Consider the following 15480-nt stretch of genomic DNA (forward strand, 5'->3'; position numbering starts at 1 on the left):
AAAGGAAATTAAGAGAGAACCAAGATGGCGGCATAGGTTAACGCCGGAGTTTGCTGCCTTGAACAACTACTTCAAAAGTGAAAGTAAAAAACGGAACGGACATCACCCAGAACCACAGGAACGCTGGCTGAGTGGAAGTCCTACAACTAGGAGGAAAGAGAAACACATACGGACACTCAGAGGAGGCGCAGTGCTGAAGTCAAATTCTGAGGTGCGGAGTGCGCGGAGCGGGCTGGCGGCGGAGGGCGCGGTTGGCGTTTTCAATCGGGAGGGAGTCGCAGACTCTGAGCTCCAGATCCGGGCGAGTCTTTAGGGACCCAGACTCAAACGGGAGAAGCGGGACTGTCTGGCTTCGGTCAGAGCGAGTGCAGATTTCTCTCCGAGGTTTGCAGCGGGTGCTGGGACTCAGAGAGGCAGAGCCCCTGGGGACAGGACTGAGAGCCGCCATAACTGCTCGCTCAGCCCGCCCTGTTGATCCTGTGCGACCCGCCCCGACCAAGCCCTGCACAGAGCCATTTGCCAGATAGCCTCAGGCAAAGGCTAGATTAGCACCTCCCTAGAGGACAGAAGTTCTCTCACTGCTGACACAGCTGATTCTCATAGCCACTTGGCCTGGAGGTCAAACCCTCCCTGGTATTAGCTACAACAATCAAGGTTTAACTATAAGACTGCGAACAAAGACCACTAGGGGGTGCACCAAGGAAGCATAACAAAATGCGGAGACAAAGAAACAGGACAAAATTGTCAATGGAAGATATAGAGTTCAGAACCACACTTTTAAGGTCTCTCAAGAACTGTTTAGAAGCCGCCGATAAACTTAATGAGATCTACAAGAAAACTAATGAGACCCTCGATGTTATATTGGGGAACCAACTAGAAATTAAGCATACATGGACTGAAATAACGAATATTATACAGACTCCCGACAGCAGACCAGAGGAGCGCAAGAATCAAGTCAATGATTTGAAATGCGAAGAAGCAAAAAACACCCAACCGGAAAAGCAAAATGAAAAAAGAATCCAAAAATGCGAGGATAGTGTAAGGAGCCTCTGGGACAGCTTCAAGCATACCAACATCAGAATTATAGGGGTGCCAGAAGATGAGAGAGAGCAAGATATTGAAAACCTATTTGAAGAAATAATGACAGAAAACTTCCCCCACCTGGTGAAAGAAATGGACTTACAGGTCCAAGAAGCGCGGAGAACCCCAAACAAAAGGAATCCAAAGAGGACCACACCAAGACACATCATAATTAAAATGCCAAGAGCAAAAGATAAAGAGAGAATCTTAAAAACAGCAAGAGAAAGAAACTCAGTTACCTACAAGGGAATACCCATACGACTGTCAGCTGATTTCTCAACAGAAACTTTGCAGGCCAGAAGGGAATGGCAAGAAATATTCAAAGTGATGAATACCAAGAACCTACAACCAAGATTACTTTATCCAGCAAAGCTATCATTCAGAATTGAAGGTCAGATAAAGAGCTTCACAGATAAGGAAAAGCTAAAGGAGTTCATCACCACCAAACCAGGATTATATGAAATGCTGAAAGGTATCCTTTAAGAAGAGGAAGAGGAAGAAAAAGGTAAAGATACAAATTATGAACAACAAATATGCATCTATCAACAAGTGAATCTAAGAATCAAGTGAATAAATAATCTGATGAACAGAATGAACTGGTGATTATAATAGAATCAGGGACATAGAAAGGGAATGAACTGACTATTCTTGGGGGGGAAAGGGGTGTGGGAGATGCGGGAAGAGACTGGACAAAAATCGTGCACCTATTGATGAGGACAGTGGGTGGGGAGTGAGGGAGGAGGGTGGGGCGGGAACTGGGAGGAGGGGAGTTATGGGGGGGAAAAAGAGGAACAAATGTAATAATCTGAACAATAAAGATTTAATTAAAAAAATTTAAATAAAAACAAGATTACAAATTAAAAAAAAAAAAAAGGAAATTGATTAAATGATACGGGCCAGTAAGCCAGGACAAGCAGAACAGGGAAATAGAGATATTAAAACAGCAGTTTGCAACCATCTAGAAAACGCTGTCTTCCCTAAACCAAGGACACTTAAAAATCGATGATTTGCATTTTGCCTCCCTAAGCAAAGGGTAAATAGCATATGCCAAAGTACTCAGGGAGACTGATGGGAGAAATCCAATTAGTATCATTTGCTGTCCACACCCAAGGACAAATGAAGTTAGAAATTAAGCCTTATTTTGATTAGTTCTTTTCTGGTAAAATAATTGTTATATTAATCAGGTATTTAATAAAAAAATATCACCTTTTTATCATAGGAACTGAAGTTTGCTAGCCTATGTTCCCGTCTAATACACTTTAATATTTAATCTTTTGGTAAAATCAAGTTTAACAATCTTTCAAGGGTTTGAACTAAAAAAAATAAACACACAACAAAAAACTTTCTCTTGATCTAGTATTGGCTATAGATCATCCCAACAGGTTCTGAAATGCCTCGAATGTTTGTTTTCTCTCTCATGAAGGAAAGTTTTATACTGAAGGTACATAGGAACTTTGTCAAATACAGTTATAACTAATGTTATTAGTTATAATCCTATCTAATAAAAGAGAAACATGGTAATTAGCCATACGACCGCTACCCTTCCCATTGGCTAATCAGGGCGATATGCAAATTAACTGCCAGCCAAGATGGTGGTTAACCACCAATAAAGATGGCGGTTAATTTGCATATGTAGCCGCAATGCTGGGAGGTGAAAGGGGAAGGACTGAAGAATGGTGATGGACAACCCAGGCGGCAGGCAAGAGCTGGGGGGTGGGCAAAGGCCGCCTTCAGCAGGTGATCGCCATCAGAAAGCCAGTTGGGGTTGCCGGCTGGCCTGCGCCCAGCTATCACCATGGCGATCTGAGGGCGGGAGGGCTGGGGCACAGGCCAGGCCACAACCCCTGATGCCCCCCGGGGGCCAGTGTTGCTGGCTGGCCTGTGCCCAGTGATCACCATGGCGATCAGAGGGCGGGAGGGCCTGTGCCCCGCGATAGGAGGGCGGGAGGGCCGGGGAACAGGCCAGGCAGCAACCCCGGTCCCCCCTGGGGCAGGGTTGCCGGCTGGCCTGCGCTCAGAGATCGCCAGGGCGATGGGAGGGCGGGAGGGTGTGCGCCCTGCAATTGGAGGGTGGGAGGGCCCGGGAGCAGGCCAGGCGGCAACCCTGACCCCCCAGAAGCCACCAGCCCACGCCCATGTGCGGCTGCAGAAGCCACCAGCCCGTGCCTGTGTGCAGCGGCAGAAGCCGCCTGCCTGCGGCATCCCACTATGATCCACTGAGTTATGAGGCCAGAGAGCAAGGAGAACTTCCACCCCTGAGTCAAAGTGGGGAGCGGAGGACATGGCCTCCCCTCCTAAAGTCGCCAAAGGACAGGACCTAACCTAAGCCACATCCTCTGAGACAGCCGGGCAGGCACCACTGACCCTCTCTGCAGGCCGGGCCCCCCTCCCCCTTCCCCTGTCCCTGCACAGCTCCCATAGCTCCCCACTGGCTGAGTCAGGCACAACAGGTTTGCAGCCACAGGGGCGATTTAGCAGCTAATGAAAAATGCGAGAACGAACAAATGAAGCAGCTACTGCAGTGGGGAAAAGACATTCATCAAATTCGTTGTCTCTGAGAAACTGAGGCAGCCAGCACAGGCCCCTGCACAGGATGAGGCTTCTGCTTCTAAAGAAACGTCCTGGGGTTAGAGGCGAGGGGGTGCTGCCTTTCCCATCTCAGAGCTCTAGGAGGAGTCTGTGCTCCCCCTCCTGGTATTCTTAACACCCAGAGACCCCTCCCCAGTCCAGGCAGGAATGTTCCACGATGACAGCCTCCAGAAAGCAGAGAACAAAGAGGCACTTCTTGACTTCAAGCCTCTAAACCAGTGGTTCTCAACCTTGGCTGCACATTAGAATCACCTGGGAATCTTTTCAAAATCCTGATTTCTGGGCCTCATCCTCCGGAAATTCTGTTTCTTTGTTACTAATGTTGTGGCTCTACCCCATAACAAAGAAACAGAATTTCCAGAGGATGAGGCCCAGAAATCAGGATTTTAAAAAGATTCCCAGGTGATTCTAATGTGCAGCCAAGGTTGAGAACCACTGCTCTAAACAGACTTGACTACTGCAGGCAAAGACCTGCAGCTGAGAGGGGGCAGGTTCTGGGTGTCAAGGTCCAGAGCGTGGAAGACCTCCTGGGGGAGCAGTGGATCCGGAAGCCTGTGTGCTGGGTCAGAGACACGCCTGCCTCCCACCCTCCCCTGCCCTGCACATAGACGTGCCTGGACTGGGGTGAGGAGGAGAAGGAGAACTAGAGGGAAGGAACACTGAGTGTTTATTGGCGGCCATGTAAAAAGGACTGTGACCCTCCCCTCTCACTGAGTCACTCCCTAAGGCAGCAGGAGACGGAGGGTCTGAGAGCAGCCACACAGCTTTGTGGCCGTGACCAAGGCACCAAGATGGTGTCCATGCAACGGGGCTGAGGAGGTGTCAGAGGACCTCACCCCAGAAAACCCAATAGCTCTTTGTGTGAGAGAGAGAGAAGATGGCAGGGAGGGAGGGAGAGAGCAAATTGGACTCAAGAGGCCTCAAGGCCCAGATGAGGAGACTATACCAGGAATCAGCATGGACTTGAGCTCTGAGGTGAGGGTCAAGGGCAGCTGGGTGGGGGCCAGCCCAGACAGAAGACTGAGGTCCAGATGTCCTTGACCCTGCTCGGTTCTTTGGCACCTCTGCCTGAGATATAAACTGTCTGACATGGAAGTACAACTCCAGAGAAGGGGGTGGGGAACCTAAGTTAAATAATATTTTGTTTTTGTTTTTTCACTTGGCAGAATGGGTGCTAAAGTTGAAGTTAGGTTTGGTTACTAAACAATAAAGAAAGTAACATTTCTTGCACATCTGACTGTGTGGTCTGAGTTTGCTGCTGCCTATAAACCGAGAAAAAAGTTGTAAAATGAAGTACTAATCTCTAGGGTTTAGGTCAGACCAAGGAGTAGTGCCACTCAGCCAGAAGCTGGCTCATGGCTGGCCAGTGCAGTGATGGTGGCAGGAGCTTCTCCCACCTCCGTGGCAGCACTAAGAATGTCCAACTAACAGTTTAGGCCCTACCCTTGGGGGCCCAAGCCTTTAGTCAGACATCCCCCGAGGTCTCCCTGACTGCCAGAAGGATGTCTGACTGCAAGCTTAAGCCTGATCCCCCAGGGAGTGGGCCTAAGTCAACAGGTGGATGTCCCCCAAGGGGTCCTGGACTGCAAATGGGCGCAGGCCGGGCTGAGGGACACACCCTTCCCCCCCGCCCCCCCCCCAAGTGCACAAATTTTGTGCACCGGGCCTCTCGTATTATAGAATGTTGGGTTTTACAGAAAGGACAACATTCCATATCATCTGCATTATGATGAAATCCATAAATGTGTCATTTTCAATTTCTTGTCATTTGGAGACAGTTACTGTTTTGTTATAATGCATTTGGAAAATATTACATCTTTTGAAGAGTCAATGGGAAGGACTGGCAAGGAAAATCAGAAGATCTTAAAGTAAGTTAGTGTATTTTTCTCCCTATATGATTCCTCTGAAATTTGGCAATACTTAATGAATGAATCATGGCAATGCATTTCTTTGCATAAACTCAATAAGACTGGTTTCCAATAGTGGTTTTATTGACCAAAAACTTTGACTGGAGTATCATGTTTTAAAGAGCCCTGTCTGGACTCTGAAGGCTTGAAGCCAATAAAAGTGCCATGGAGAAAGCCTGGTATCTTGCTTGGTAGCCCTGAAAATAGCTGACACTGGAGCGTCAGGCCCATACCCTGCCATCATTGGCAGTTGGACAGAGTGGAAGGGGAGCAACGAGGGTGCCTTTGCATCCCTGTGGAACCACCATGCACTCTAGGCCGTGATGAGTAGGAGAGCTGCTGAAATGGGCCTTGAAGCCTAGGGCCTGGGCCCGGGTGGAGCCACTGCAGGTGAGGAATTCACCTAACCCAGCAGATACTGCAGGCAGGACTGACAACAGCTGGATGGGTTGGTTTCCCTGCCCTACGGGGCACATTGAGACTCAATCATGAAATTCCAGCAAAGGTGGCCAGTTACCATTCTTGTGTTTATGCAAACAATCAGGCCAAATTGAATGCAATAGATAAGTTGGTCTTAATTTGGCTCTTTAATAAACATAAGGGTGATTTTAAGGAGAAAAATCCTATTTCAATAGGAGTTATTAGAACTAAAATGTTTTCTTTCCCTTCCACCAGACCATTTGTCATAACTCTTGCTGTTCTAATTGCTCAATAATACTAAATTTTATAATACAGTTTGTCTCTGCCAGGTCACAAGCCCACCTCTTTCCGTGCCTAGGCCTCATTGCCCCTCTGACAGAAATCAAGGATCTCTTGGCTCTGAAAGAAAACTTCGTCCCTCCTCAACATGGAAGTAGTCAGAGGAGCCCACTGCCATCCATTTTCCCTGAAAGAATTCATAAGCAGGATTCTTGAGGGGATATGTTAGGCAGTTAGACAGAAATAAGCAGAGCAAGGACGATGGGCCAACTGGAGAAGAAATAGATGGGACCCTGAGATGTGCTTCTCACCACTCCAACTGCTCTGAAGCCAGAAATGAAGAAACCTGTGTAGATTCCCTCTCCCTTCTTCTAAGAAAGAAAACAGGTTTAGAACAGCTAATAGAAATAAAATCAGTAGGCCCTGAAGCCCCAGATGTTACTCCAGACCAGGTCTCTTGACTGCCATCACAATTCCTTGGGTGATAAAGATGAAAAAAAGACTCGAGCTGCTGAATACCCTGCTCCCTAGCTTTGAGTCTTCTATTGAATACCCAAGGCTGAACATCAGCTTGAGGATCAAGGGGGGTGGGATGATGAGGAAAATAAGACATTTGGTGGTGGGGGGGGGGGGGGGCGGTGCTAGCAGCCTGACTCTGTATCCCTAAGGCACATTCTTGTTAGCCTATAGTCTAGTCCAGCCGTGGGCAAACTACGGCCAGCGGGCCAGATCCTGCCCTTTGAAATGAATAAAACTAAAAAAAAAAAAAAAAAGACCGTACCCTTTTATGTAAGGATGTTTACTTTGAATTTATATTAGTTCACACAAACACTCCATCCATACTTTTGTTCCGGCCCTCCGGTCCAGTTTAAGAACCCATTGCGGCCCTCGAGTCAAAAAGTTTGCCCACCCCTGGTCTAGTCACTGCCCCTTCCTTAATTATCTGGTCTTGCAAGACCTGTTTACCTAAATATTTCCATTTTACAGAGGCCATAAACTATGAACAATACACAACCCCTGAGGGGGTTATCAGTGCTGGCACCAGGCCAGGCCTTTAGGTGTGGTCTCACGGCCCTCATCCCAACACACTGGGCTTTTTGAAAAGCCTGCAAAAGGTCCGGAAGTCTGATCCTTATTTGGGGAACAATGAAACCAAAGGGTATAAAGAGAAAGCTTTCTCCATATTGGCTCACTAAGGATTTGGAGAACTGACCCCTGAGTCACTGTACTAGTACATGTGAAACATCTGAAAATAAATGGGTTTTTCCTATACCTCTGGGTACTCCTGCGTATTTTTTAGTCACCTAGTAAATTCTGTAACATGATAGCAGAAATCTAATTAGTGTCATTTGCTGTCCACAACCCAAGGACAAATGAAGTTAGAAAATAAACCTTATTTCAAACTAATTTAAATTGGCAAGTTGAAATAAGTGAATATTCAGGGGAACTTAGTTGTCACCTACTAAAAAACAAGTTACTACGGAAAGCCAGGGAGGGTTGAGGGGCGTGGGGGGGGGGGGCGGTTAAGAGATCAACCGAAGGACTTGTATGCATGCATATAAGCATAACCAATGGACATAAGACACTGTGGGGTAGGGGAGGCCGGGGGATTGTTAAGGGCGGGGGAAAAAAGGAGACACATTTAATACTCTTGATAATACTTTAAGCAATAAAACAATTAAAAAATAAAAGTTACTACAATTTTTATATTACACCCTTATTATTTGTATCAAAAATACTAGACAGGAACCTATTCCTGGAGAATTAACTGTTTTTACTGGTGGTTCATCTAATGCTAAAGCTGCTTATCATACAGTAAATTCAGACTGAGTCATCCAGACCAGTCACACTTCTGTGCAAAGAATTAAATTAGAATCTATCAAGGCTGCATTGCAGGATTTCCAAAAGCCTCTTAATATTATTTCTGATTCTGCCTATACTACTGGCCTGGTAAACAGAATTGAGACTGCTCGATTAAAATGGCTTAGTGACCAAAGTCTATTTATACTATTTAAACAGATACAGCAAATTGTACAGCAAAGACAATATCCCTTTTATATTACTCATATCAGGGCTCATACCACCCTGCCTGGTCCTTTAACAAAAGGAAATGCATACTTTATTACAACAGGCACATTACGGGAATACCATACAATTCCCAAGGATAGGCAATTATAGAACTCCAACATCAGTGGCTAAAATCCCAACTTGAAAAACAAAAAGGGGGAATAGTGATGCTGGAGAAATCTCCTATAGGTAAACTACATCAAGCCTTAATTACTTTAAATTTTTTCACTTGTAATGCTGATGGCAAGACACCTATGGAATTACACTGGTGTCAGAATAAGCCAAAAGAAAATTTTTTGGTTAGATGGAAAGATCCTGAGTCTGGTTTATGGAAGGGTCCCTTTGTTAACCTTTGGTTGAGGATATGCTTGTGTATTTCCAGAAAACTCCTCCAAGCCTGTGTGGATTCCTGCAAGGAACATTAAACTTCAACATGGATCAGAGAGAGGAACTGACCAGATTAATGAGGACCTTGCACCTGGAGCCTCATCCTGTTCCTGTGGCTGCAGACAATTGACTACTCCAGGCACAGATAGCAGTAGCCCCGAGCAACAAGCTAAAGATAAGGAATAGGAGAAGAATGAGACAGAGGAGAAACAGTCCAGAGATCACCTGGGGGATGATAAAGAAGCCTTGCCATGCTAGCAGCCATCAGTTGTACGATGGTGCAGGTTTCCCTGGACAAAACCAGAGAAGGTTTGACCTGCATTGTCATTGCCAACCATTTGTTCACCATCCAGAACTCGAATATCATTGCTGTCATGTCACAGGGGCCAGTGATTGAGAAGGGGACCCATAAAGAACTGATAGCCCAGAAAGAAGCCTACTACAAACTAGTTCCTTAGATGCTTGGCAGCAATTTAAAAAGGACATGAAAGAACTCAGTCCTTTTCATTGGATCTCCCTACATTTGACTCTTAGCATAACCACTATTGCCGGGGTCCAACCCCAGCAGGTCCAGGGGTTCCCAAAGGCGTAGACGGAGTCGGCGAAGAAGGAAGGACACGGAGACAGTGTTCAGTTGATCAGCAGCCTAGCCAGGATCTCTAGCCAGGATCTCCAGCCAAGTTCTGGTCTGGATCTCCAGAGAGGTTCTGCTGTTTATTGTCTTGTTACATCCGTATTTATCCCAGTTGATTTTAATCCTGTCAATTTCTATTACAAAGGTTAGGGCGTTTCTTATCTCCATTCCAGGGAGTAAAGATTATGTAGCTTAAGCATGATTGTTTGTAGTGATTAACTACCCGCCTGGCACTTAGTTAAGGAGTTTCATCCCCTCCCTGACTTCAGGGAAAAATTCCTACCTGGGGAAACAACCTTTGTTGGAGAGGTGACCTTGGTTAAAACACACAGCGCTAAGGGGAGCAAACATATTAAGAACAGTATGCTATATACGCCAGGTCCCTTGAAACATATGCTGTGCAGATGTTTCTTTCCTGCAGCGGACTGTGTCAAGCAGCAAGGATGGACCGGCTTCCGGCACACTATTATCTCTCATTCTCGTTCTTATATGTTTATTTCTCCTCTGAAGATGAGGAATGAAGAGTCTTTTTTTTAAAATTTATTTTATTGATTTTTTACAGAGAGGAAGGGAGAGGGATAGAGAGCCAGAAACATCGATGAGAGAGAAACACCGATCAGCTGCCTCCTGCACACTTCCCACTGGGGATGTGCCTGCAACCAAGGTACATGCCCTTGACTGGAATCGAACCTGGGACCCTCAAGTCCACAGGCTGACGTTCTATCCACTGAGCCAAAACAGTCATGGCAGGCATGAAGAGTCTTAAAAGGACTCAAGCCCTATAGACAGCATACACTTTTCAATATTTATTAAGAAAAGAAAAAGGGGGAGATGCGGTAAGCCACCACTTTCCCAATCCTACCTAATAAAGCAGTAATATGCAAATTGACCATCACTCCAACACACAAGATGGCCGCCCTCATGTGGACACAAGATGGCCACCACAAGATGGCCATCACTCCAACACACAAGATGGCGGGCAGGGGAGGGCAGTTGGGGGTGACCAAGCCTACAGGGGAGGACAGTTGGGGGAGACCCAGGCCTGCAGGGGAAGGCAGTTAGGGATGACCAGGTTGGCAGGGGAGTGAAGATAGAGGCAATCGGGACAGCAGGGGAGGGCAGTTAAGGGCAACCAGGCTGGCAAAGAAGGGAAGTTAGGGTGACCAGGCCAGCAGGGGAGGTGAGTTAGGGGCAATTGGGCCAGCAGGGGAGCAGTTAGGCACCAATCAGGCTGGCTGGCAGGGGAGTGGTTAGGAGGTGATCAGACTGGCAGGCAGAAGCAGTTAGGGGCAATCAGGCAGGCAGGCAAGCGGTTGGGAGCCAGCAGTCCTGGGTTGTGAGAGGGATGTCCGACTGCCAGTTTAGGCCCGATCTCACCGGCTGTTGGACATCCCTCAAGGGGTCCCTGATTGGAGAGGGTGCAGGCTGGGTTGAGGGACACACACTGCCCCTTCCCCCCATGCACAAATTTCATGTACCAGGCCTCTAGTACTGTCATAAGAGTGCACCAAGGAACTCAGAAGGCCAATGGACCTTGGGTGTTAGCAGGGCTGTGTTGAGATAGTGGTGCTCAAGGCAATTCCCTATCCTGATAATCCTTTTACTGTATACCAAACTTTATCTTTGATTGACATGCCTGTATACATTGTTAAAGGAAAAATGTGTATTCAAGTGAATAAAAGCAGACGGGACCCAGTTTCGGTGTGCTCTTCACAAAAGAGACACCCCTGGCCCCCAATGCCTTCTAAATTCATTTTTCTTGTATAGCATTTTCATTTGTGTGTCAGCCCCTCCTTCAGATCCTGAAACCTAGCTGTGCAGGTTGCGGCAATTTTAGGAAAAATGTTGACCCCTTTCAGCAGGAAGCAGTCACAGAGAAGAGACTCTTCGGCCCTCTTCTCTGAAAGAATTCAGTGCCAAAAATCCTTGAGGGGTGGGGGGGCTGTAGACCCCCAGGGCAAGGACAATGGTCCAGGTACAGAATCTCACCAGAGCAGAAAGCTCTGAATGTCTAGAAAGGGACAAAACTGGAAAAACAAGAATCTTGATCCCAGGGTAACCTATCCTCCCCTTTCATATCACTAGTCAGGCAATTTAGATCCCATGAACTTTTCCTCCCTAAAGATAACATCTAGGCCTCAGTTATATTTCAGCTTCAGGCCCAGAAAAGTATCAACACCACATAAGTGACACCAACGGTGCCTCAGGACCAGCTTTTACCTCCCAAGTCATTCAGCAGGTTTTCTCAGCCTTGGGTATGACATACAAACTCCAACTGGCATAGTAATTAAACACTGACTATAATTAATGATTTGGTATATGCTAGGGATTTTTTTCTACATCCCTTCTTTTTTTTCCTCACCAGAGGATATTTTCCCATTGATTTTTAGAGAGAGGGAAAGACAGAGGGAAAGACATAGAGAAATATCAATGTGAGAGGAACACATTGATTGGTTGCCTCCTGCACATGCCCTGACAAGGGCCTTGGTTGGGGAGGAGCCTGCAACTGAGGTATGTGCCCTTGACCATAATCGAACCCTTCAGTCCCCATGCCAACACTCCATCTACTGAGCCAAACCGTCTAGGGCTCTACATCCCTTCTTAGCAGGAGACAGAGTTCTACTCAAAACAAGGATAACCAAATGGATGGAGACCTGTACTCTAGTCCACGGGTCACCAACCGGTGGTCCGCAGACCACTGGTGGTCCGTGAGGTCCGAAAGGTTGGCGACTGCTGTGAGTCTAGTCTATCTCTCACCCAACATAGACATAGCCCCCCAATAATCAGTCTTTACCTGTCCCCATAACCCATCATATCTGACACAAAAGGGCAATCAGATAATCCTTCTCCCCATAACCCTAGGTATCTCAGCAAGTGTTTGGGACTGGCATATGGGACTCAACCACTGTTCTATCATATTTTGAACTCCTGTCTCAGAAACTACAAGAAAGCCTAGATGACATTGCAAAAAGTTTAGTTCAAATACAGGATCAGATAGATTCACTAGCAACTGTCACTCTCCAAAACTGGAGGACTAGACCTCCTAACAATGGAGAAAGGGAGTCTATGCCTCTTTCTGGGTGAAGAATGTTGTTTTTATGTCAATCATTCTATCCTAGTCAGGGATGCCACCCAAAAATTAACAGAAAAGGGCACAAAGATTAGAGAATGTCAATCAAATTCATGGGACTACTGGCTAAAGAATATAAATTGGTATACCTAGCTACTTCCCTCCATAGGATCATTAACATTCCTATTGCTCGTTGTTTTTGGCCCATGTATTCTGTGTCATTTTTCATATTTCCTTCAGGACCACTTTTGAGGCTTCACCAACCAGTCTTTTGGGGAAATCATGTTGCTGCAACTCCTCGCTCCAACCATGAAGAATCAATACAGTATTCCAGCTGACTACAATAAAAGTCCATCCCCTTATGATCTTGATGTCCTCTCTCCGCAGGAGATAACTATGGAAGAAGTGACCTCCGTCCCTATTCCATAAAATAAAAAGGCTGGAATGTTAAGTCTGATTGAATAATCAAATTGATATCCCATCCCCTAGGAAACTGACCTTTAGATCATTTTGCAACCGACATTCCCTTTAACTTAGGCCACATTCTATTTGCCAAGACCAGTAACTTTCCCCTCCGGACTTGCCAAGGATCCAGACTCGTCCAGAGAATTCTCTGCCAAAAAAAAAAGCCCACCTAGAGTCCTTTAAAATCTCTGACTCCTCAGTCCCTGACAGTAGCACCATTTTGGGGCACAGTCCATCTGGTTTCCAGATGACTTAATAAATTTATAATTCTTTAACACTTTCAGCCTCATGTGTACCTCCTTCAGTGACCCTAACAGTAAGGACCTGCTTCTTGGCTTGTAGACAGCTATTTTCTCACCATATCCTCATATGGATGACACAGAGAGATCATCTTTCTTATGTCTCATCATATAAAGGCACCAGCCACATTCATGAAGGCTGCATTTTCATGAACTATTTGGGAGATCCCTACCCAAATACCATTACATTGAAAATTGTGGCTTCAACATATGAATTTTGAGGGAACACAATCATGTAGTGTTACAGTTAAGCCCCTCTTGTACTGGGGAAATGGAACCAACTGTGGTCGAGGGTAGTATAGGCAACAGGGCAAGTTAATATTAGTAGTTGGGGCAACGGGGAAAGTTAATATTAGTAGTCGGGGCAACGGGGCAAGTTGATATTAGTAGCTAGAGCAACTGGGCAAGTTGATTAATGAATACCTTGGTAACGGGGGAGTGTCGATTAATGTATCCCAGGTAACTTTGTGTGTGTTTAGCCAACCGTTATATGGTTTTTGGGAATAAAAGGCTGGCCTGGAACCAGGGTCAGGGCTGTCGTAGGAGAACATGCCTACGGCAGTCGCTGGCCAGCTTTCAATAAATCCTCACTTGCTGCTTAAGACCTAATTGGAGTTGGTGGTCTTACTCTCACGAACATTGGTCCATAACAATAGTCCATAGGATATCATTCCTGACTCCTTCTCACAAGTTCTCACATGAAAAATTCACCAATTCCATTTCAACAGCCCTAAATGTTTTAGCTCATTCCGACATCAACTCTAAAGTCCCAATTCCAAAATCTTATTTACATCAGACATTGATGAAGCTTTAGGTATGATTCATCCTGAGGCAAAATTCCTTTCCAGCTGTGAACCTGTGAAACCAAATAAGTTATGTGCTCCCAAAATATAGTGGTGGGGCAGGCATAGGTTAGACATTCTCATTCCAAGAGACACAGGAGAGAAGAAAGAAATGACAGATTAAAAACAAGTCCAAAAGTTAGCAAGACAAATCCTTTTAGATCAGTGGCTCTCAACCTTCCTAATGCTGCGACCCTTTAATACAGTTCCTCATGTTGTGGTGACCCCAACCATAAAATTATTTTCGTTGCTACTTCATAACTGTAATTTTGCTACTGTTATGAATCGTAATGTAAATATCTGATATGCAGGATGTATTGAGGCGACCCCTGTGAAAGGGTCGTTCGACCCCCATAGGGGTCGCGACCCACAGGTTGAGAACCGCTGCTTTAGATCTTTAGATCTTCAGGCATGAGAATATTTATTTGGCTCAATGCTCTGCCTTCTAGGCCCATTGGGATGGCAATGTCACCGTAAAGTCCCAGCTTAACTAAAAGGGTAAAATTAAAAATTAAGAATAGATATGTAGAAGTTTGAGTATTAACTGTAGGTTTCTCTCTTTTTTTAATTTTCGAGGATGTTTATTAAAGCTGGGGACAGTGAAACAAGGAAGGGCCCAGGACAGTGGTCGGCAAACTCATTAGTCAACAGAGCCAAATATCAACAGTACAATGATTGAAATTTCTTTTGAGAGCCAAATTTTTTAAACTTAAACTATATAGGTAGGTACATTGTAATTAACTTAATTAGGTACATTGTTATTAACTTAACTCCTAAGCCACACTCAAGGAGCCCAAGAGCCGCATGTGGCTCGCGAGCCATAGTTTGCCGACCATGGGCCTAGGATAACAGGAAAGGGACTAGGTCAGGAAATGAGCCTAGGAAGTTTTGTGGTTCCTTGAAATGAAATCTCAGTTAATAATCAGCTTTTTCAAACAAGAGCTAGTTCCCAAAAATGTAAGAACAGATAACAATGCTAAAATAGAATGATTTAAAGATAGGAATTCTTCTAATGTTAGAGCCTTAAACTATTGATTTAGTTGTTTTGCAAGAATGTAGTTGTTTTCAAGGAATCTAGATGTGGACAAAAAAGGGGACACATATTAAACGTGACAAGCTCAGAGGAGGCTGGCATGGCAGGCCTTATAAAGTCAGAGACCTGAAGTTATCACATAGGATGGTCAGAAATTAAAACTTTCTAACTAAAATTGAGTCATGGCGGGTAGTCATGTCCTAGGCTGGTATCTTCCCTGACAAAGGGCAATCTTTACTATTGTCTTTTTGTATCTACTATAACAAACCTTTGGAATGTTGGGGTAATTTCCTTTTTTTTCTGACCCCTTACTGCATCAGAGCAGAGACCACAAAACCCCTCACTGTTATTGTTATCCTGTTGTTAACTGCTAACTACCCTATACCCACCAATGTAAAAGACATATGT

The 15480-nt window shown here is 45.5% G+C and overlaps 1 pseudogene; it reads left to right on the forward strand.

The window, feature by feature from the left end:
- The first annotated feature begins 8706 nt into the window (after nucleotides 1–8706).
- Nucleotides 8707–9191, forward strand: LOC118653772 (annotated as a pseudogene).
- The last annotated feature ends 6289 nt before the right edge of the window (nucleotides 9192–15480 follow it).

Source organism: Myotis myotis, unplaced genomic scaffold (assembly GCF_014108235.1).
Source record: "Myotis myotis isolate mMyoMyo1 unplaced genomic scaffold, mMyoMyo1.p scaffold_m19_p_4, whole genome shotgun sequence".
Taxonomy (NCBI): domain Eukaryota; kingdom Metazoa; phylum Chordata; class Mammalia; order Chiroptera; family Vespertilionidae; genus Myotis; species Myotis myotis.